The 24,026-nt window shown below is 48.3% G+C and overlaps 1 protein-coding gene across 1 annotated transcript in view; it reads left to right on the top strand.

Annotated features, from left to right (window-relative positions):
- Positions 1–24,026, top strand: part of LOC119432532 (sericin 1-like) — an 860,508-nt gene that overhangs the window by 179,198 nt on the left and 657,284 nt on the right. The gene's annotated exons all lie outside the window — the stretch shown is intronic.

Below are 24,026 nucleotides of genomic sequence, written 5' to 3' on the forward strand. Positions count from 1 at the left end.
GTGGTGGATTCCGCCACCGAGCTCTTGTTCTTATTTTACCTAGTGCCCCCCCCCCCCCCCCCCCCCACACACAAACACCTCCCAGCATCAAACTTTTTGAGGCACTACTGGGAACTTTGTATTTTTACGCCTCCATTTGCGGTCTCCCTATTTTTCTGCTACCAAACCTTCAATCGCCTCTTAATAATTTCTATTGCGGACATGTTTACTTTCCCCCTGCTATCCCTCAACACAAGGGCTCCAAAGAGTCCAGAGGAGCCTAAACCAACAACTGGATTCTTCACGTTTCACCGCAGCAAGCATATGCTTGTTCTTCCTTTATGTATCTCGCTTTATAACTATGCGGTCTAAGGCATTCTGATCTCGCTTCGAAAAGTAAGGAGCTTCACCTTGATTAATCATACATTTTTGTTTTTCCTGATTTAGTTTTTTTTTCTCTAAAGCCGCTGCTCATAGCAGGTTTCTTTTCCATTGCCGCCATACGTGAGATTGTCTCAGCCTAGAATTTCTAAAGCACAGATGAAAATCTCTACGATAGAAACATGCGGTGGACAGTTCAAGCAGCCGGGGCACCTCAACATAGCCCAGCGCACCTACACAGGCATGAAACCCTACAACAGTGAACCATCTGGTAAATAATTCGTGCTTTCGGGATATCTTAATGTCCACAAACGCACGCATGCAGGCATAAAACCCTACATTTGCGAAACATGTGGTAAATTCTGCGAGCAAAGGACGAGTCTAGAAGTACGCATACCTGCCAAGTTCGGAGAAACTAAATCCCGGAGATATTCCGACCGAGGGGGGGGGGGGGGTCAATCGGCAGCCCCGCTCCCCCACTGTCGATATTGCCAATTATTCCCAGATGTACTTCATTACACTTTTGTTTACAGATATACAAATGACCACATGAACATCCAGATCTCACTTTTGCAGGTGTTTCGTTGTTGCAAGTTCTTCCTTCCATAAATTAAAAAAAGAATTAAATTTTCGGGTCTTGCGTCCCAGAACCACCATCTGATTATGAGGCACGCCGTAGTGGGGGACTCGCGATTAATTTGGACCACCTGGGGTTCTTTAACGTGCACCCCATGGACGTCACACGGGTGCTTTTGCATTTCGCCGCCAACGAAATGCGGCCGCCGCGGCCGAGATTTGATCCCGCAAGCTCGTGCTTAGCAGCTCAATCAATGCCAAAGCCACTAAGCAACCGCGGCGATTGTTAAAAATTATTCAGTTAATCATTGACTGTAAGAAATTCCATTTTTCTTTCACATTTTTCGAGGTTGACGTTTCCCAGCCACTTGAACGAGCGACACATGGGCGAGCGGCACTGTGTTCTCGTATTTTTCACGATGTTAAATTGCTCTTCGCACTCTGCATTGCTATCTGGTACCAACAAAATGCCCAGCGTCACTTCGGCTAAGCACTACATCAAAAATACTTGACGATACTTGCGCTAGCGCTCCTTGCTTATAAAGCCATGACAAACCATAGGCCTATGCAATGCCAGAGCGGCTAACGCCGAGGAGAACGATGGAGAGTCTAGTGTTGCTAGCTGTGGAAGGCGGCATTCGCTGGCTAGCTTAATGAGACTAGGACCACTAGGGCACCCAACAAACCCATCAGTGTAAGGAGCGGCTCTGCGCTTAACGAAATAGCGTATGTATAGGGTTTCCCTACTACTTTCTTAATATTGCGCCATGAACCTCTAACTCGATTAGATTGGCTAGGATTTTTTTTTTTGCCAATGTGGCCTAAGGAAGCGCTAGACGCTGGAACAGGACACAACAGCAATTTCCGGGACATTTTCCTGTCAAACGTACAACCGGAAGAAATGGTTAAAATTCGGGAGTCTCCCGGGTAATCCGAGACACTTGACAGGCATGAGTACGTAAACGCAGGCACGCAGGCATAAAACCCTACAATTGCAAGCATGCGGTAAATAATTCACGCGGTTTGATGACCCTAACAGACATCAACTAAAGCACCGAGGCGAGAAATATGTCTGCCCAAAATGTATGAAATCATTTCAGAACATGCATTATCTCAAAGAGCATTTCAACCTGCATACGGTCGCGAAACCTTTCGCCTCCGAAATATTGTTACGTGGTATTCCCGCGCACTGAGGCACGCATCCTGCCGAGCATGGAAGAATGCGCCAAAAAGGCAGTGAAGACGACGATATGAGTAGCGCTCGTGTTGTTCTGTCATCTTTCCTGCAGCCGTCTCTCTCTGTATATATTTTGTAAATATAATTTCCTATCCCTTTGGCTACTCTCATCCCCGTGGCATTTTGATGGAGGTGCGGGGTACTCGCCCGATACAACGGAGCTCCGCAGCGGTAATCGTGTTGCTGCCTAAAATTTACACCAGCAGCAAACTGAAATACGTACACACGGTGACTGAAATATAAACTGTCTTTGTCTCTTTAAGCTCTTTGATACCGGGTGGCTGCACCGCGCAGTAGAGCACTGCACGGGCCCGGGCCGTCCGAAGCGTTTGTCGGCGCGCTCGGGCCGGGCCGGACTCGGGCTTGAGGCCGCGGGCCCGGGCCGGACTCGGGCCCGCTCATTAAAGGGCCTCAGTAGGCCTTCGAGCACACGCGACCGTTATGCATTGCATGGTTCAATGCATTCTGTGCCAAGCTGAAGTGACACGTGCGAGATGACTGCATATCTGCATATCTGCAAAATAGCAAAACAGATGAAGTTCTCATTTTTAACAACGGAGCGGTTTCAGCCGGGCGTAATGAGTCTGCTGAATCCAAAAAAGTGGGCCGATCCTGGCAGCAGTGCAGAAAGAGTCCAGGCGCAACAGCTCATACGCCGGTGAACTATCGAAGCTGAGCCTGGATAAGTCTAGCTAAGCATGGTGGGACTACTTAAGCTTAGGCAGTCATTGATTGGCAATTGATAGCCAATAAATAGCTAGTCGATAATCGATCAATAATCAATAAATTGCGGAAAATGCTGGGAATGACATGGTAGTGCTTAGCCTAGCCCAAATACGTGGCCAATTCCTTGTGATAGACAATCATTAGCCAATCAATAGCTAATTGATAATCGATCAATAATCAATAAATTTTGGGAAATGCTGGGGATGACTTGGTAGAGTTTAGTCTAGCCCAAAAGCCAGGACTAGCTAGGTGCCAATCAGCTCTGCTGTCTCTTTAGCTTTGCGCCGCCAGTGGAAGGTACGCAAATTTTTTTTTTTATTCCACGAAAGCGAACATTCTTTGTCTTTCCGGTCATAGCTATTTCTTCCATGAGGAATTCCAGCGGTAGCTGGAAATATATGTGAATTATTGTACATGTGCGCACACTGCTTGCTGTACTATTGCCTTGCCTGTTCTTTTGGGTCACGTCAAGCTACGTATGTAGCTTTTAGCCCAAAATGACCGTCCAGCATGTAAACTGGAGAATAAGTTGATTTGATTGATTTCGTCGGACACACTGAAAATTTGTTCTGTCCTGAGAATTCGTTCCAAGTGGATACGCTTTGCGAATTCAGTGGCTATAATTCGTAGATTAAAGGATGTGCCGTAAAATAAGTAATTAAAAAGTTATTTAGCGTAATTATGTTAATTATACAATTAGGCGTTTTGATTTCTCGTGGAAGTATTGGCCGCCTCATCGAGTAGATCAAGGATTATAATTGTGCTATCTGCCACAGGCAATTCTAAAAAAATTTGGTGCAGCTAAAATGAAACACCCTGTATATTTGCATGATAAATGACACCATAGAGCCATATCGTACAAATTAAGGTAAGTGCATGCACACCAGCGGAAAAATAGCAGCACAGGCAATGGGCCGGATTACTGATGTTCCCGTGGGAGAAACAAAGATTTCAGTCTTTTATTGCTTATATACTGCAGCTGATTTAACTTCGAGAAGGTGGGGCTGACAGATACGGTACAATCTGTAAGTTAAACAAAAAGTTTTTTTTTTCTTACAGGCCGGGCCTGGTCAAGCAAACGCGGGCCCTAGCTAAGCATAGTAATGAACGCCCGGGCCGGGCTTGGGCTTTGTATTACGGGCCCGGGCTGGGCTCGGGCCTCGCAAAACGGGCCCGGGACGTGCTCGGGCCAAAAAATCAGGCCCGTGCAGTGCTCTACCGGGCAGGCCGTTCAAGTTCACGACTCCGCTCATCCGATAAAACGTCCAGTTCTGTTGTGTTTATACACGTGCGAGACAAGCTCAGTTTCTTTATTGTCTACAAAACGGGACCGTATTCTAACCTTGTTCAAAACGTCTTGCAGGCAGCGCCCGTTCATCATCATGCGCACTCCTAATAGGAATCTAGATTATAAATCATGCATGGACTAGTATTAATGAATATATACAGCGAATGCAAGTTACTTGGTGTTAACGTGATTTCAGCGATCATTCCGTCTTCTACAGCTGTTACACTTCAATCCTACATCTTCGTGTGAATCTCTCTCTTGCACTGTAGAATTCCTAATGGCACCTGGGGTGACCAACGAAACACGCAGTACTACCCGGCCGAAGTCGCATCCACCCCCTACGGTAGGTGTGGGAAAGTTTTTGGTCGCTAATGTATACGGTGCAAATACATCTCGCTTTGGACGCGATTGAAGACTCTATAATGTCTGCTATGGGATGCGATAGATTCCAACAGCGTAGCCGTTGGCTTATACAGGTGCATGGTTCAGTGAGCCTCCGTTCTGCCTAGCTTCTTATTCACAAGCTTGAACTGTAGTCGCATGCTGTTTGGCACACGAGTGAGATTATCTCACAGATAACCTGATGTGGCGATGAAGTTGTTCGCACCTGTAAGATTCAACACAAGTTCCGGTGGAAGTACGTGAATTATCCGCGAGTACTCATCCATCCCTGGTGCACATTTAAGAGTTGTAAGACAGCAATGTGTGCGTTCATATAGACGGGGGCAAAAGAAGAGCTGAAACGGGAAAAGCGTCCCTTGCTATGCGAAAACGGTTAGCCAGAACAGCGAAAAAATTAGGCCATGATTTAAGCACAAGGGTTCGTGTCCCCGTCGTTATGAACGAAATCAGCAGTAAGGGCTGTAAAAAATATTGTGCCATTAGTTGCAATGCTTTTCTCATGGGCTGTTTATTGAAATAGGTAACTTCATGGTAAAGTCAACTTTCCTACTGTTCTTGTCCGGATTTCAGACTTCACGGGGAAAAATGACTGCAAGAACGTCGTAGTTATTGAATTAAATGGCGCTGAACAAGCTCGGGCGATGATGACATAGGACAGGATATGTGTCTGTGATGTTGGGGGTGTGATTTTCTCTCGTCTATTTGGGCGCTGTTGTATTCTCGAGTTGTGGATCCCCAACAAGACAGAAAATACAGCACAGGTGGCATTTGGGACTGTTCAAATCAATAAATCGCCGTCTCACATTTTTAAAGCAGTTTGATATACTAATTTCAATTGTGTATTTAAGGCATATTAAGAGGCTTATCAAAAATATAGGCTGATGATGATGATGATGATGGTGATGAAGAGGTGCTGGAAACTGTACGCCTCCATCTGCTCTATTTCACCTAACTCAAAAATGCTATTTGCTTTTATGAGCAAAAATAATTTGCAAAAATAAAAAAGTACATTTTAGCAAGGGAAAAAGCCATGCAAGGAGTTTAAAAAAGATGAATCAACAATATGCGTGAGTATCGGCATGAAAGTGTCTCCCATTGTCGAGGCATTCGTCGGCAAAAATTCGCTTTTGTCGCTTCGATAACAAAACTGGACGCACGATGATCCCTGAAAGACCCGTCGACGATATATTCGACGATGTCATGACGAAGGGCAGCTCGTTGTAAGGACGTCTTCGGAAATCCAATCCGTTGTCGCTTGCGATACAAACGCGCGACGTTAGGTCACCGAGACATGACCTTCCCGAAGTTAGTGGCGCGCACAGGCGGTCAACTCATTGAACGACAGAAACGAAGGCAGACGGATAGCTTCGCGTGGACCGTTAATCTGCACTCTTCCTACGTAAGCGAATATTTTGTCAACAAATACCTCGACAACGCACGGCTCTTTCAATATCGCTTGACTTGTTTTTGTCTCCTTTGACTCCCTACTACAATACTATTACTGCAACGATGGCACTAAATACAAAAAACGAAAAACGTTTTTCAACCAATATTACTTAATGAGCAAACCGGCTGCGGCGACTGCTCGTCCAGCTGTTTTCCGCCGTACTGAAAGAACGAATAGGAAAGAAAGCACTGTCGCATCGGGTAAATCGTATTTTCATATCTGTTCCCGCTAAAATAGATCCTGTGGTATATTTTTGTCTTAGCTGCCCGTACTATACCTCTGCCTATGAGCACTGCCAAAGTAAACGTCCCACAGGGTGTTTTGTTTTAGCTGCACCGAATTTTTAAAAATCGCCATTAAATGAAGGCACAATCGATTAGGCGGACAAAACGTCAACGAGAAATCATATTCGGAATTGACAAATAAATAAATGTTACGAATTAAGTTTTAATTTTTTTACAGCACCTATTGCAGCCTACGAAATGTAGCTACTGAGTTTGCGAGGCATATTAACTTGGCACGGAATTCCGGTGATGGCACCGGCTTCGAGATATGCGCCGTCAAACTTGCAGTAAGAATGCACTGTTGTTCCACTTACTTTTTTTAAGAAACCGCCATTTTATTCCTTGAAGGACAAAAGTCATTGGAACGCCAATGTATTTCGTCAGAAACTCACATTTTATATCTCGAAACTGGTGTAGTCCTGAGAATTTATTCTATCTGCATACGCCTTGCGAACACACCGGCTAGAATTTGTAGAATCTGGGAGTTGCAATATTGGCCATAACGTAATTATTTTGAAGCTTATTAGTGATGACGCCAATGTATTTCGTCAGAAACTTTCACATTTTATATCTCGAAACTGGTGTAGTCCTGAGAATTCATTCTATCTGCACACGCCTTCCGAAGACACCGGCTAGAATTTGTAGAATCTGGAAGTTGCAATATTGGCCATAACGTAATTATTTCGAAGCTTATTAGTGTTAGCTATTCAATGAGCACTTTGATTTCTCTTCGAAGTAATGTCCGGCCCATCGAGTATTACAGCGCAGGGCTACCACTGGCAATTGTTAAAAATTGGTTGCAGCTAAAATAAAAGTAACTGGTACAAGAGAGAGGGGAGATAAATAATTTGGCTGATAAGAAGCCAATTTCAGTATTGCCAGCGTTCTCAAAGGGACTAGAGATGACTATTTTCACTAAACTAATATCGATTTTTTGATTAACACTTGGTCAACGTTTCCAAAAGAATAACACAGGTACCAATCCAAAGGAATGTTTTTTCAAGAGAATTTGATACTATAAACCATTTAACATTATTGTAACAAATGCCAAGAGGGTAATTGTCGCTCAGTAGCGAATCAACACGAATGATTTCAGGATATACAGACATGGCCGAAAACGGAAGCACCGGTTACTCGCCTCCTGTGTCCAGGAGCGGTGGCGATGAGGCAGTGCCCACTACAAGCCGTGCTGGCATGGAGGAAGCCTCAGCCAGTTTGCAAAACGACGGAAGCTGAGCCCAACTTTTGGAGAAATCTTTCCATGGAAGCAACTTGGAGCCGACACGGAATGCTGCCGGGGGCTCAGTTATGCTTCCACTGAGGAAATAGTGCGCGGGATCAAGGTTATGATTACTGAAATGGCAGAACGGCCGTGCCATTGCCGGGAACGGCCATTACCTGCCATTAGCGGCACTACCATTAACAGGCAGCTTACGCAGGAGAGCTCCCATCTATTTATATGGGAACGTAGAAATATATAGATGCGAAAGCGTCAAATGGCTCATTGACAGAAAAAGCCGGTGTCCGACGTCTATAGCAGTGAAACGGCGCCTAAATTCCCATTGTTTGTGACGCCGCGTCACGAGCGCGCCTTGACGGAGTTCCCATTGGTTGCCACGCCACGTGACGAGCTGCGCCTCGACAGAGAAGAGCGTGCGAAATATTCAAAGCTCCTTTCTTAAAGAAAGATGGTTGAACGCGAAGCTTTCTCCCACGCAAACTGAATTAAAGTCGAAAGCCAATGACTACGCATCGAACCCAACAAATGGTGAGCGACCCGATGCGATGCATATGGGACTTGATTGCTTGTTTAAAATTGTATTTTTTGAGCGTTGAAGTTGAATGAAGACACAGGAGAGCGGTAAGTGGCATATCCTCTGTTTAAGATCATGTAGCCGTTCATTACACGCACAAACTCACACTTTCACGGACGACTCTCCACTTGCGCAGCATTGCCTTGTGTTAGCTGTGGTAGACGGTCAGAGGGTCTGCCGTCGCCGATACACGGGATCGGCCTAACGGGCACGATCGCGCTCGCACTTACGTTCGCATACAGCAGCCTCTTCTGCCTTGTGTTGCACCCGTGCCCTACCCATGGTGACGGCTGGGAATGCATGCGTGACGCGGGTAATGCAGTGCAGATATTTACAGTTCGGCTGGGTAGCGTGGTGTTGCAGTTCATTGTCCTTATCGGTACAACTGTGAATGTAAACTGTATTGTTCTACGATACGTATGTCATGCACACTTGTTCTATTGTTTGCGCAGATGTGCAGCCGTTGTTCTATTGTGTGCGCAGATGCCCAGATAGTTCCATTGTGTAAGTCGGCTTTCCTGCAGTGCGTTTTCGGCGCTCACGGACGAATCATTGAGACATAGAAAGCTTCGCCTTAAAGCACTTTCTGCCGCGATAGCACGCCAGGTGTTGCGTGAGGGGAGAGGGCATCGCTGCGACGCCAAATCACCCCCTCCGAAGCCTGTGTTACAGGCTCTTTCCTTGTCCGTGCAAGCTTTCGCCTGCGTTCTAACTGCGCTTCAGTACGTGGATGGATGATTGGTATGATGAAAGCTCCTTCGAAACGGATTGGTGGGTTTAGCCACCAAGCTGTTGTTCTTATTTTGCCTAATCTCCTACCTATATTTGTGAGATAAAAAAAACACACACACACACCCAAAGAATTCCCAGCATCAAAATTTATGCATCACTACTGGAAAAATTTTAATTGTATGCCTTCGTTGTTTGTGATCTCCTTACTTTTCAGCCAACAAAGCTCTAATCGCCTCTTACTAATCTCTATTGTGGACATGTTTACTTTCCCACTGCTATCCCTGAACCAAAGGGCTTCAAGGAGGCCAGCTGATCCTAGACAGACAGCTTCACATTTAATAAAACATGTTCTACCGTTTCCATAGCTTTATCACAGCAAGAACACGCTTCTTTTTCGTTGGTGTACATCGCTTTATAAGTACGCGTTGTGAGGCATCCTCATCTTGTTTCGAAAAGTAAGGAACTTCCCTTTGAGTTATTTCTTTCCTGATTTCATTTTTTCCTCTTGGGTTTCTCTTCCATTGCCACCACCCATGAGATTGTCTCAGCTTCAGACTTTGAGGTTGACAATATTTGTTGCCATGTTGCTCGCCATACCGGTCGAGTACTTGCTGGTAAGCTTTCCAGTTCTTTTTCTCCACTGTGAATCAGTGTTTTTCCTGTACAAATGTCTGAACACTCTCCCAGCCGATTTACTTACATATTTCTTAGTCGTTCATTATTTTGCTCTGAGCCTCCGTCACTTCAAAACTTGTCCAGCCCATATCACGCTACAGAGCTTCATTTGTATTCTTCCCGTGAGCGCCCAATGCCAGGCGTCACACTGACCTTTGGTTGCCATTGAGTCCTGATTGTACCCCTGACTTCAAGCAAACAACCGCCTTTCCGCCTTCCCTGAAACCATTCCACCTTTCTACATACCCCGGAGTACCTCGCACCTACTGTATCCCCATAGCGCTATTTGTTTCGTTATGGCCCCATTTCTCTTCCCTTTTGCTATTACAGTTTTTCCTGTGTCTGCAGACATAAATCGCTTTCGTTATTCCATACAGAGAGGTATTTGCATTCTTTCACGCGAGGTATTTCCTGGTCCTGTATTAACATCGTCTGTTCACTGTTTTTATGGAATACCATAAAACCAGATTTTCTCACGCTAAATTTTCATTTTAAATTGTCACATTCTTTGCCACAGATATCAGCCAGACGTTGCCTATCACTTTGCGTCCAAAAAAGCCTCATGTAACAGCCTTCTTTATTCTCTGGATACTTGAATACATACAGTAAGAACAAATCATAAGTTATCATTCAGACGTCTACCGATTTTCTCTTCCGCTTTATTCCAATGTAAATTTCTCAGCAGCAACTCCTTTTCTATCTGGTTCTCGTTCATACGCTTCTTTTTCTTTAAAACCACTTCATCATTGTTTTGCAATGATTCGGGTGTTATTTTTCGGATGTAATTTACTACCAAACCCATTCCTGTTTGTTTCCATCTTGGTCGGGGATATGTTGTCGTAGGGTTCCAGACTTCCAGCCTAACAAATGTATCTGCTTCCAAAATATTCTAGGAGCGGCCTTGTTTTCCTACAGTATTTCTGACAACCAACCTTCACTTTCACCTTCAATCGTTGCTTGAACCATTATTTCAACATATTTTTTTCTCCCGGTATATTCCCATTTTCTGTCTTCTTCATGCTGCGGCAACTGCGCCCTTTTTCCCTGCCTATGCTCTCGTGATATGTTATGTCGTTCATCGATCGCTCCTTGTATCTCCCTGTTCCAGCAGCTTTTCGATTTCCTTTTATTGCGATAGCAATTATATGGACACTCAAAAGCAGATTTCTGCCGTCGGCGTCGGCGTCGCCGTCGCCGTCGCCGTGAGGTTCCGTATGACGTCATTTGGAGATGAAATCGTCGCCGCGCGCCGAACGCTGTATGTGCGAGTGAAAGGGAGCGAGGGGCGCGTCTTTCACGGGGAGTGAACGCACGGCGGAGAACAAACGCGCGTTCTGCGCCGTGCTCGCTTAAGGGCTGCAGAAGTAGGCGTCTCTTTTCTCCTTTACAATCAACATATATGTAGAGCAAACGCGCCTTCTTCAGACGCGCGAGAGGCCGTGGGGGAGGGGGAGGGAAGGGAGGCGACGTTTAGCTGCGGCACCAAGTGCCTATTTATATCAGAGGCTCCAGCAACAGTCACCAACGCCGCACGCATTTTGAGCTAACGCGGGCAAAACGCCGATGGCGTCGACAACAGTTCTGCGTGTTGTTGCTACCAAAGCCGCTCACCTTACTTCGTATGACATTGCTGTGTTGCTATCGCATTCGTTGCTTCGCCCTTAGGGCGAAACTGTGACATTTTTTACTTACCAATAAACAGGTTGCTTCGCTTTCCTCATTTCTGTCGCCATTGCACTTAGAAGCTCCCTATATTCCCACTTTGATTCGCCATTTGCCAAGTTGTTTCTCACCTCTTGTGACTATATCTGTTATTTCTTCAACATTAAAATTTGGACTCGCCATTGCTCGCTTCTTGCGCTCAGAACTACATATCACATTTCATAATGATGTGTGTATGGTCACTCCCTATGTCGCTATAGGCGTCCTCGCCAATGACCACTTCTCTCAACTTATAAATTCTTTCTATCATCAGTCAGTAACCTATGGTCGATTGCCTATATCTGACTGTCCATGTGATCTGGCCACTACATTTAGGCCCTGTATTCACGATAACGAGGCTACGTTGCTCACATAGACCTAGCATTAACCTACCGTTGTTGTCGGTATAACAGTCAAGATGCTGTATGTGGGCATTCATGTCAGCTAAGAGGATAATTTCGGCATCATTCCCGAAACCCTTAATATTGTTACGTGGACGAAGGATTAGGAACTGGAGACTATTTACAAAGTATATTTACGAATGATAACTGCAGCGCTGGCCAGTTCAGCCGACAGCTCGAGAGCCAGAAGCAGTTCGTCGTCTTCGTCGGTGCACCCGCGCGCATCGTCCACAAGAAACACGCAGTATGCATGTATCATTATCCCCGGCGGCAGAAGTACCATCCCGGTGCGTCTAAATATGGGTGGTAACAGGAGAGAGAGAGAGGGAGATTCAACTTTAAGTGGTGCCAGCAATCGCGAGGGCGGACGCAGCCTCCCTCCGCCTAGCAGACGGTCGAGATCCCCTGGGTCTCAGCGGCTGCCTCGGCTAGCTGGACGGCCCAGACCTGGTCTTGCTGGTCTGAGCTGAGCAGCAGGATGAGGAATATGATTTGAGGCGTATGAGATGCACGTCAGTGGAATTCGGGGCAGATGAGGCGCTGGTACTAACTGGGGCGATTTCGTAAGCAACTGGAGTCGCGGCACGCCGCACTCGATATGGACCTGTGTAACGAGACAGGAGTTTTTCTGACAGGCCAACGCAACGAGTCGGAGACCACAGGAGTACCAGCCAAAAGTGGACGTCTCTGTGTTGATGATCGTACAGACGCCGTTGGTTCTCTTGGGAGGTCAAGAGGCGAGCGCGGGCAAATTCGTGTGATTAGGCTGCCATGGTGATGGCATCAAATGCATATTCGCTGGTCTCTGCTGCGGCGGGTGGAAGGGTTGCGTCCAGTGGCAATATGGGTTCTCGGCCAAACAACAGAAAGAACGGGGAATAACCGGCAGTGTCGTGACGCCAAGAATTATGTGCAAAAATGACATAGGGTAGGGCAAGGTCCCGACCAGTATGGTCGGACGAGACATACTTTGCAAGCATGTCTGTTAGGGTTCGATTCAGACGCTCCGTGAGACCATTAGTCTGTGGATGGTAAGACATAGTAAGCTTGTGCTTGGTTGAGCAGGAGTGCAGGATGTTGGTCATTACTTGAGAAAGTAATGTCCGACCCCGGTAAGTGAGCAGGGAGCGAGCTCCCTGCTGCAGAATCACGTCGCGCAAAAGAAAATCGGCGACATCTGTGGCGTAGCTTGTTGGAAGCGCTCTGGTGCTGGTGTAGAGTGTGGCGTAATCTGTCGCCACAGCGACCCATTTCTTGCCAGACGTTAATAGAGGCAAAGGGCCGAGTAAGCCCAAGCCAACGCGAAAGAACGGCTCCGAATGAATGTCGAGCGGTTGAAGGCACACGGCCGGGATGATGTCGATGGGGTTTTTCGACGCTGGCATTTCTCACACGCCGCAACGTATTTCTGGACGGAGCGGGCAAGGCCTGGTCATAAGAAACGTCGATGAATCCGGTGGTAGGTGTGGGAGACGCCGAGGTGATCTGCCGTTGGTAAGTTGTGAAGCTATTGGAGAACAACTGACCGGAGGTGCTTAGGAATGACCAGCAGTATGGCAGGACCATTGGGGCGTACGTTTTGGCGCTATAATACACCAGGCGTAGGGCAGGACCGTCGGGGCGTACGTTGTGGTGGTATAATAGAACAAACAAGTGAAGGGATGAATCAGAAGGCGAAGATTCCAAGCGATAAATGATGGCGTGCAAGGTGGCAACACGGCGTTGCTCGTCGGTGACGTGAGCAACTGAGAAACTGAGAAAATGCAAGCGTCGGCATCGGTGTCAGGATCGGCGCGTGGTTCGTCCATTCGATAGCGTGATAAACAGTCTGCGTCTTGATGTAATCGGGCCGACTTGTACACGACTGCATAAGAATATTCTTGCAGCCGCAGAACCCAGCGACCAAGCTGGCCAGTAGGATCCTTGAGTGAGGAAAGCCAGCAGAGCGCGTGGTAGTCCGTAATTACAGAGAAGTGCGTGCCATAAAGGTACGGGCGGAATTCCGAAACCGCCCAGACGAGAGCTTGGCGTTCAGGATCTGTAAACGAATAGTTGCGCTCCTCTGCCGTGCGGAGGCGGCTGGCGTAGGTGATAACATTATCTTGACCTTGTTGGCATTGTGCTAAGACGGCTCCAATAACGTGACCAATGGCATCGGTATGTACCTCTGTAGGAGAGGACGGGTCAAAGTGGGCCAGTGTAGGTGGCGTGGTGAGAATGTTGGTCAGGTGGGCCAACGCTGCAGTTTGAGCGGGACCCCACGTAAATGGCACGTCCTTCTTCAGAAGATTAAGTGGTCGGGCAATTGCTGCGAAGTCTTTAACGAACCGTCGGAAGTAGGAGCAGAGTCCTACAAAACTTCGAACGTCTTTGACATGCTGACGTACAGGAAAAGACACGACAGCACAAATTTTCTCCTGGTCTGGTTGAATACCGGAAGCGCCGACGAGGTGGCCCAGCACTGGAATCTGCCGACGACCGAAGCGACACTTCGATGAATTTAGTTGGAGCCTAGCCTCGCGGAAAAACTTGAAGAACCGCTGATAAGCACTCAAGGCGTGTCTCAAATGTAGACGAAAATACGAGAACGTCGTCTAGGTAGCAGAGGCATGTTGACCATTCGAACCTTTGAAGCAAAGAGTCCATCATACGTTCGAACGTTCCTGGGGCGTTGCATAGACCGAATGGCATAACTTTGAACTGATATAGACCATCAGGGGTGACGAACGCGGTCTTCTCTTGGTCATTTTCATCGACAGAAAGTTGCTAATAACCAGACCGAAGGTCTATTGATGAACAGTAGTTGGCACCGTGGAGACAATCGAGGGCGTCATCAATGCGAGGAAGGGGTAGACGTCTTTCTTGGTAATTCGGTTTACATGACGATAATCTACTCAGAAACGCCATGTGCCATCTTTCTTTTAACAAGCACAACGGGACGACACCCAAGGGCTCGAGGAGGGTTCAACAATGCCTTTGGCAAGCATCTTGTTTACTTCATCTCGAATAACCTCACGCTCTGAAGCATGAAACTCGATATGACCGGCGATGAATAGAACTGACAATTGGCAATAGTACAAACAAATGAAGTCTGGCCCAATTGTCGATTGTTGACGGCGAAGATATCGTGGTAGGATACCAAAAGGTGACACAGAGCTGATGACTTGTTCGGGCAATAGGTCCGCAGCAATCATGGGACGAAATGGTGCGTCAGGACAAATAGCATCCTGTGGACATGGTGAAGAATTAGAGCAGACGTCTATAGAAAACGTCGTGACGTGGTCATCTCCGACAGCAAGCAGCTTTGCAACCGATATGCCTTGGGGTAGAACTTCCTTTGTCAGGCCAAAATTGACGACGGGGAGGCATGTCCAGTTAGCGGCGACGGTGACGACGGAGTGGGGCACAGTGATATTGCGCATCAAAAAGACATCAGGAACAGGTGTGGCGACATAATCACCATGAGGAGCAGGAAAAGATGATTGCAAATCGACGAAAGTCGAGGCTCTAGGTGGCGGGCGGGCGAAGGCGGTCGTACCAAATTTGTGCGGCAGTTCGCGATGAATATGCGCGCGTAAAGGAAGTTCGAGGCAAAGGGTACCGGCAGAACAGTCGATCAAAGCTGAATGCGCCGTAAGAAAGTCGAAGTAGTTTATTGATGTGAAAATGTAGAGAGGTCGGCCGGAATATGGAGCATCTGGCCTGCTACTCTACGTAAGGGAAGGGGAAGAGGGGAAGAAAGAGGGTCACAATGGCGGATAATAATGGGAGGGAACTAGGTGAAAATACACATTGCATAAATTATTATCACAACCGTGAGTCCAGGCCCGTGTCGCCTAAGAAACGTGAAAAAGCACGCATTGCCTCTGTTGTCTGACAACTCTGTTGCCCTGCGCCTAGCAAGAGGTCCTCCGACAGTGGTCTATTATATAATCGTCTCAAGGTGGCTGCCAGTGTGAGTCTTTCGCGTGCATACTCAGGGTACACCACGAGCACATGGTCTATAGTCTATAACACCACACACTGAACATTCCGGGGAGTCTGTCCGTCCAATGATGTGCAAATATTGGCGCGTGAAAGCGACGCCTAGTCGCAGTCTGTGTATCAAGCATGTATGAGGGCGTGGAATTCCATGCAGAACAGGAAATTGCATATCTGGATCCAGCCTTTTAAGGCGAACGTGACGAGCGTCTGGCTGGGCCCAGTTTGTTTTCGTCGCAGTCCTCATTAATTTCGACAGGAGGCATGTGATGTCTGGTCTAGAGAACGACACTACAGTTCGTAGGCCATTGCTGAGGGCGCCCTTTGCTTGCAAAGTCGATTCCGAGGATAAGGTCATGGGGACAATTGGTCAGCACTGTAAAAAGTCGCAGTTTCACCTGAAAGGCGAAGCATCAATTGCGATAGCAAATTTGCAGAGAGCTATACGGAGTAATGATAGTAGCTTTATCAGCTGTATAAACTTGGACATGCAGCAGCACCGGCAACGCGCAGAACTGTTGTCGACGCCGTCGGCGTTTTGCCCGCGTTTGCACAAAATGCGTGCGGCATTGGTGACTGTTGCCGGAGCCTCTGATATAAATATGCACTTGGTGCCGCAGCTAAACGTCGCCTCCCTTCCCTCCCCCTCCCCCCCACGGCCTTTCGTGCGTCAGAAGGCGCGTTTGCTCTACATATATGGTGATGGTAAAGGAGGAAAGAGACGCCTACTTCTGCAGCCCTTAAGGGAGCACGGCGCAGAACGCGCGTTTGTTCTCCGCCGTGCGTTCACTCCACGTGAAAGCGCGCGTCCCTCGCGCCCTTTCACTCGCACATACAGCGTTCGGCGGCGCGCGGCGACGATTTCATCACCATTGACGTCATACGGAACCTCACGGCGACGGCGACGCCGACGGCAGAAATCTGCTTTGGAGTGTCCATATAATTGCTATCGCAATAAAAGAACTGGAACGTGACGGTCGGTTATACTTATACGGGAAGTATACATTCCAGTGAGGGAAACAGTGCTGCCACCGGCGACGCGTACCTTTCTCAGTCGACAGAGGTTACAACTCATTACGGAAACCTGGGCTCCAGTATCTATTAACGCAGTAAAAGGGACACTGTCGACGTGAACATCAAGTAAGTTCTGGTTCGTAGGGAGCGTCAATGGAGGATTTTGGCACGACGAAGATAATGCAGCGCTACCCCCAGGAGCTGCATGGTCTAGTTTTCCGTCCGGAAGGGTCCATCACTGGTCAGCGACGATTAGCGCCGTGGCTGGGGCGACGGGGACCGACGGCGCTGAGGTGACGGCAAGCGAGCGGGACGACTGTCATCGACGGATACGTCAGAGGTAGGAGGCATACGGCGATTCGAGTAGCGGCGAGGGTCCGCATATGGGCGACGAGACGGGGGAAAGTAGCTCGAATACGGTGACGTCCAGGAGATGCGGCAGTGGCAAGCGACGTGGCCAATGCGGTGGCAACGCAAGCAATTGAGCTTGTCGTCCGGGATTCTCCACTCTAGGGTTACGGTATCTGGGAGGGGATTACAGATCGCGGTGAGGCGCAGCTGTCGGCACCGGTCGGTAGACAAAGCAGGCAGCAGGAAAATCTAGGGTCGCGAATTCTTGCCGCACAACCGCCTGAATGAGAGAGATCGCTGGGGCCGGTTGGTCAATGGTGGGGTCACGAGGGAGTGGATGGGATGGGGCAGGACTTGTAACCTCGAGCTCGCAGCGAACGATACGTGTTATGTTCTCATGTAAGGGTGATGAAGCGGTAAAGTCACGATTTCGCAGCCGTGTTAGAGAGCCGGGAGAACTGTGGAATAACGCGGCGGCTTTTGGCGAGCTCAAAGCAGTAGCATTCCTTGACAATGACATCGATGGTGGAAACATTGTTGAAGACCAACAAGTTGAACGCGTCGTCCGCGATCGCTTTCAGTACGTGGCCGACTTTGTCAAACTCGGCCATTTTCTCGTCGACTTTCCGGCAAAGAGCGAGCACGTCTTGTATATATGAGACATACAATGGAGTAGAAGACTGAACTCGGGTAGCAAGCTCTTTTCTAGCAGCCAGCTGCCGACCGGTCGGATTGCCAAAGAGGTCGCTGAGCTTCTCCTTCAAAGCCTCCCAGCTAGAGATCTCGTCCTCGTTTGTCCGGAACCAGACACAAGGCGTTCCGCCCAAGTAGAATAGGACATTCGCTAGCATAATGGTAGGGTCCCAGTGGTTGTTTCGGCTAACACGCACATACAGGCTGAGCCAGTCCTCAACATCGACATTACCCTGACCGGAGAATATGCCAGCATCGCAGGGGTTCGCAACCGTGACGTACGTTGTTGTCGGGGTCGCAGGAGTAGAAGTAGACGAGGTGGCGTCACCGGGTGCCATAGTGGAAAGCAAGACAGTGCGGCCATGGCGGAGCTCCGTGGCGAGGACGGGGAACGGCACTCTCCAGCAAAATGTTACGCGAACGAAGGATTAGGAACTGGAGACATTTTGCAAAGTATACTTACAAAGGATAACTGCAGTGCGGGCCAGTTCAGCCGGTAGGTCGAGAGCCAGAAGCAGTTCGACGTCTTCGTCGGTCCACCCACGCGCACCGTCCTCAAGAAACACGCAATATGCATGTATCACTATAAGCAGTTAGGCATTCCATTAACTATTGATTCTCCTGTTTGCAATTTCTTTCTCACCATGAAGACGTTACGCCTGCCAAGTTTTCTTTCCACTCTCTGTTCCTGATAACAAAAGATACAGTTGCCACTTGAAATAAATTGTTCCCATTTGACTCCCCTATGTATGAGCATTCGAACTGCCCCCTCGCTTTTTCTGATTTAGTTCTGTGCCACCATTCCGAAACATATATCTCATTGATTAGTGGCTCTTCTAAGTCTCTAAGGTATGTTTCTCTAACCCCATACACATCTATTGAATCTCTAACTCTACCCCAATCTGTACACACCTTTCCTTCCACCCTGCATCCTATTGGACGGCGATCCCTCTTTCGCCTTTTCCTGTTATCGACGGCAGTGCTAGTCTCGACCTAGGCGACCTTCTTCTTGCTTGTTGCTTACCCTTGTCTACTTAGCGCCCGTGCCCCCCCCCCCCCCCCCCCCCCCAAAAAAAATGCAATTGCGCAACCAGCAAGTTGCCAGACCACTTCTCGTCCAAGCCTGTGATTGAAGTAGGTTTAAATCTCGTTGGAAACCACCATACTTTCACACTTCCCTCTCGGCTCACTCGCCATGTTGCCTCATTAGCGGCCGCAACCACTCTTTATAGGTTATTATCACGTACAGGTGCTGTACATCCGACACCGTGCACACTACAATCTGCACTCGAGGGTACATCCGACGCAAGGCGTCTACAACATTCGCCAAGCGCTGGGCTATTCTGGCCCCTTTCGAGTTCACAACGTCATTTAGGCCGCACGCTAGTAGGTTGCGTCCCTGTGCATTCTCCGCGAGCTTTCCTCTACCTCACTCCATGACAGAACCCTATGTCTGTCCTGGAAACGGCCGTACCACCACACTTTTGTCGCCTTTCACCCTCTCCACATTCAGGTCCACAGGCAGAAATGAGTCGCCAGTGATTATCACCTTTTCACTCTCTCCTACTCAAGAAGCCTATTCCTGCCTAGCTTTGTCATCCCTTTGCGCGTCATTCAGATTTGACACGGGACATTGGCCACTTCGTTCCTGCTCTCCCGTTGTAGTAGCTACAAGGCAGGTGAACCTCCTTCCAGCTGTCCAAACCATGCGTTCCACGCATTCCATGCTCGTTGTCGGCACTTCCAAGCTTGTCACGCCGGAAGACGGTGTTTCATCGTCGCTCACCATTTTCTTTCGTGATGGCTGCCCTGTCTAGCTTTTTCTCTGTGCTGCTCGAAGTCTTTCTTCTACCGCCTTCCGAGCATGATGCTCCATAAGGAGCTTTTTAAGCTATTCGACCAATTTCACAAGCTCATCCTGGACGTCCCCCATTCTCTTTAGGCTAGCATCCAAGTCAGTTGCAGTGTCTGCCGATCGCCTTGATTTCCTCTCTATTCTTATCCTTCCCCTCATCCACTTCCCCTCATCTACTCCGTACACTCCAAACTTTACCACCTTTCTTCCCATAGAGAGACAGGCGAAAGGCGGGGAGGTTAACCAGAGGGGAATGTCCGGTTTGTTACCCTACGCTGAGGAGAGAGCGGAGGGGGAGGTAAAGTGACAGGACAGTAGAGAGAGAAGAAAGGGAGCACAGATACACAATAAGTCAGTCACTGTCACCGCATACAAAAACTGCACAGCGGAGTAGCACTTGCAGCACTGTAAACATCAGTTCAGGCTACAGCCGCTTGTCCAATTCTGTAGTCCTTAAAAACTGCAACAGAGCTCTCGTCGCCCTCCGCTGGCATGCCTTGTGATGTCGGCATTCTAAAGATGGTTTCCTCTGTTAAAGGTATTTGCTCCAAGCGCGCTATAGCGATTGCGAGCGATCGTCTTTGTAAATCGTAGTGAGGACAGTCACAGAGAAGGTATTGAAGAGTCTCCTCGCTACCACAGTCATCACACGAGGCGTCGTCGGCCCATCCAATTCGGAAAGCAAAAGATTTCGTAAAGGCTACCACAAGCCATATTCGATAAAGCAGAGTAGCTTCGCGGTGGCAGAGCCCCGCCGGGATGCGAAGAGAAGTCTCGGTAGTCAAGTTGGTTGCATTGAGAATTTCGTGTGTCCCACATGGAGAGCGTTAACCTCAGGTGAGCATTCGAAGTTTTCTAGCGGCATCTGTCCTTGATAACTGTATCGACTCTTCTTTGTCGCCTTGAAGAACCGACCGAGCAGCGTTATCGGCGTGCTCGTTGCCTATGACTCCGCATTGACTTGGAAGTCACTGAAATGCCACGCGGTGCCCTTGCTCAACCAAGGTATGGGTTAGCTCTCTAATCTCGAATAACAGTTGTTAGTGTGGTCCGCGCCGCAGTGCTAATAGTAAACACTGCAGTGCTGTCTTCGAGTCACTCAATATGGGCCATCTTCGAGATTGTTTTTGGCTGACGAGACAAGTGCAGCGCAGGGAGCTGCAACTTCCGCAGCCGTCGATGTCGTTGGGTGGCAGGTCTTTAAACTGATGGCGGTGGCTCTCACTGGGAAAACCACGGCTCCAGAGGAACACGAGAGTTGCGGATCCTTCTCTATAAATATGTACGCGGTCAGCGTACTTGTCCTGTAAAAGGAGCAGCGTTAGCTGTTTAAGAGGAGGTGATGACAGCTCCGACTTTTTTGTGTTTCCTGGTACGGTGAGGTGCAATGCAGGTTGAGCAAAACACAATGTAGAAATCGATGGCTCGATTGAGGGGGTGAAGTCTGATGGAAGTTGGGTGAAATAATCCGAAATTGTAGTACAAAATTATGCCGGCGGCCTTTGTGACGGTAGTGTTGCGAGGTGATGCGAACGGACACGGGCAAAGTGCCTAATGTGTACACTCAGCACTTCCACCGCAATGTGTGTTTCTATGCGTTGGTCTGTGACCATTGCTATGGTCACCACTGTTGATGCGAATTTAGGCAAACCAAGGATATCTCTAAGAGCCCGAGCTTGAATAGCCTGTATAGCACGAAGTTTTGTGCAGCAAGTGTTGGTCTCTACGGGAAAACTATCTCCGAAAGCCCAGGATAGCCCAGGCCGGTAGGGTAGAATTGGGTCCATAGTACATGAATGTTCGTGTCCGTAAAGGAGAAAGAAATGTGAGAATCCAGTGGTGCTTTGCGTGGCAGCATTATATGCGTATGTTACGAAAGGCAGAATCCGATCCCAATTGGAGTGGTCAGATGAAACATACATGGCCAACATGTCGCCAAGAGTGTGATTAAAACGCTATGTCATCTCATTAGTTTGGGAATGATATGCCGTGGTAGTGCGGTGAAGGATGTGGCACTCTTTAGCAACGCTGTAACGACGTCGGAGATGAAAACGCGACCGCGGTCGCTCAGTAATTCTCTAGGCGGTCCCTGCCAGTAATATCAGGTTTTGAAGGATAAAACTGGCAACGTATTTTGCTGTGGCAGATGACAGGGCTCAAGCTTTAGCGTACCGTGTAAGCTGGTCGATAGCAACATTAACCCAGCGGTTGCCGCTGGGAGTGCTGGGAAGCGGACCGCATTAGGGAGCCTACATTCAAACGGCGTTGCATGTAGGCTCCCTAGACCATATAGGCAACGCTAACGCGATCGAATGCTCGAGCGGGGCATGATAAATGTTGCAAGGCGCCGGCGGCATGTTTAGGTGGTGTCTTGCGTCGTTGGCACAGGGGCATGATCGGTCATACAGGCGACCTAATCGGTACATACCACGTCAGTAGTACCGAACCTGGAGGCGAGAGTATGTCTTTAATACCCCAGCGTGGCCGTATTGTGGGCCTGTGATGATTTGGTCTTCCTAAGTCAACGAGGGGTTGTTTACCCGGGAGTGTATTTGTATTTGCATGGTTCGAAGTATTGTGGCCACCACTGAGACTAATTCACAGTGGGGAAAAGAAACAACGAAGCCGATTGTTAACAATACATGAACATATAATTAACACAAACTGTCACACACACGAACTAGCTAACCAAGATACTTAGACTACTAGAAACGTTCTTACACTTATAAATGATCTCACACAATAAATAATTATATCTAACGGTGAAATTCGTGACAGGTCACAATTATTTGGCATGCGTCGGTGCGTCTGTACGGGGCGGCGTTGCGACGGCCAGTCAGTAGCAGGGCGTCGGTCACGTCGGTCGCGTGACTTGCGTCTTGAAGATCGTCCGCAGCTCGGCCAAGGAGTCGCAGGAGGGGCATAGGAAGGGCTTCCCTTCAGCACCATGTCACCAGGATCCGCGAACACCAAAGGCTGGAGGTAGGACAGAGGCCGGATCGTCACTGCAGTCATGAAACTCGGGCCCGTCTCCCGACAGCTTCGTTTCTCCGCCCGGCGCTCCCGAAGTCTTGAGACTCGGACCCACAGTCCGACAGCCTGGCTTCTGCGCCCGGTGCTCTTGAGGTCTTGAGGTTCGGACCAGGAGCCCGACAACCTTGCTTCGACTACACCGCACACCGGCCTTCCTTCTTTTCGAACGCCGCCTTCCTTCTTCTCTTCTTCTGCTCCCTCTTCCAGCACCCGTGTGTCTTCTTGATTCGCTGTTGCCTGAGATGCCGTGTCAGGCGAGCTCTCGCCGAATCCCGCCATTCTTTTTCTTCTTTTATAGCCACTGGCCGTCCGCCGCACCAGACACGCGCACATAATTCTTTGTACATGACAAAAGTCCCCCTTTTCGAAAAGATTTTTTTTTTTGGATGAGGAAGCAAAAACAAATTAAAAAAACTGCGGCGATGCGCGTGGACTCGTGAGACTTCATACAGTACATGTACTAAACAGATTGATCCACATGCAGACTTCAACAATAAAAAGGGGAAAAAATAAGAAAGCATACAGAATCATGAGCTTCCTAAGTGTTGGATTCAATAGATGATCCTGACCTAATCAAATAATCAGCTCCAACCTTTTCTGAGGAATGTCTTCGATACCCCCACCTCCTTCAGCTTTGAAGCGTGGTAAGGGGCTTCAGTTTCTCGTTCTTCAATCACTACAAACGACGAAGTTTGGAACCTAGCTAGTGGTTGGCGCTCTTCATAACGCTTCAGCATGTTGATGTGGAATAATTTAGTGGTATGGCCCACGTCCAACCACTAGTCAGTTATTTTTCTTTCTGGTGACTACAAATGGTCCCTTCCATTGCATCATCAGTTTGTTATCACTGGTTGGGGGGAGTATGAGCGCACGATCTCCTATCTTCAGCTGTCGGCGACAACTGTTTCGGTCGTAGTACGCCTTTTGATTCCACTGAGCTTTGCACAAGCTCTGGTGAGCTAACTTCAGTCTCTTCTAGTCGGTTTCTGAGGTAGAGGATGTATGCATATGTCGTCTTAACATCTTCCTTGAGCCTGTCTCTTGTCCAGAGATCCTTGAGTATGGCCAAGGGTACTCGTACTTGTCGTCCATATATCAATTCAAATGGCGAATTGGAAATTGGCGAGGCTTGTTTGTGGCACCTCAGGGTACGCAAAAAGAAGAGGGGCAAGATATCGATCCCATGCTTTTGGTTTTCCTTGGCATAGTTTCCGCAGCATCATCTTAAGGGTTCCGTTAAAGCGCTTCACCATTCCATTACACATTGGATGATAAGGCGTAGAACTGAGATGCTTGATGGCGAGTAAATCATTTATTTCTATCATCAACTCTGATGTAAAACAAGATGCCTGGTCACAAAGGATCTCAAATGGGAAACCGATCCTTGAGAACATCTCAACCAGCCCTTCGACTACAGTTGCTGAGTCGATAGAAGGTAAAGGGATGGCGTCCGGGA

The sequence above is a fragment of the Dermacentor silvarum genome, chromosome 11 (genome assembly GCF_013339745.2).
Source record: "Dermacentor silvarum isolate Dsil-2018 chromosome 11, BIME_Dsil_1.4, whole genome shotgun sequence".
Lineage (NCBI taxonomy): Eukaryota > Metazoa > Arthropoda > Arachnida > Ixodida > Ixodidae > Dermacentor > Dermacentor silvarum.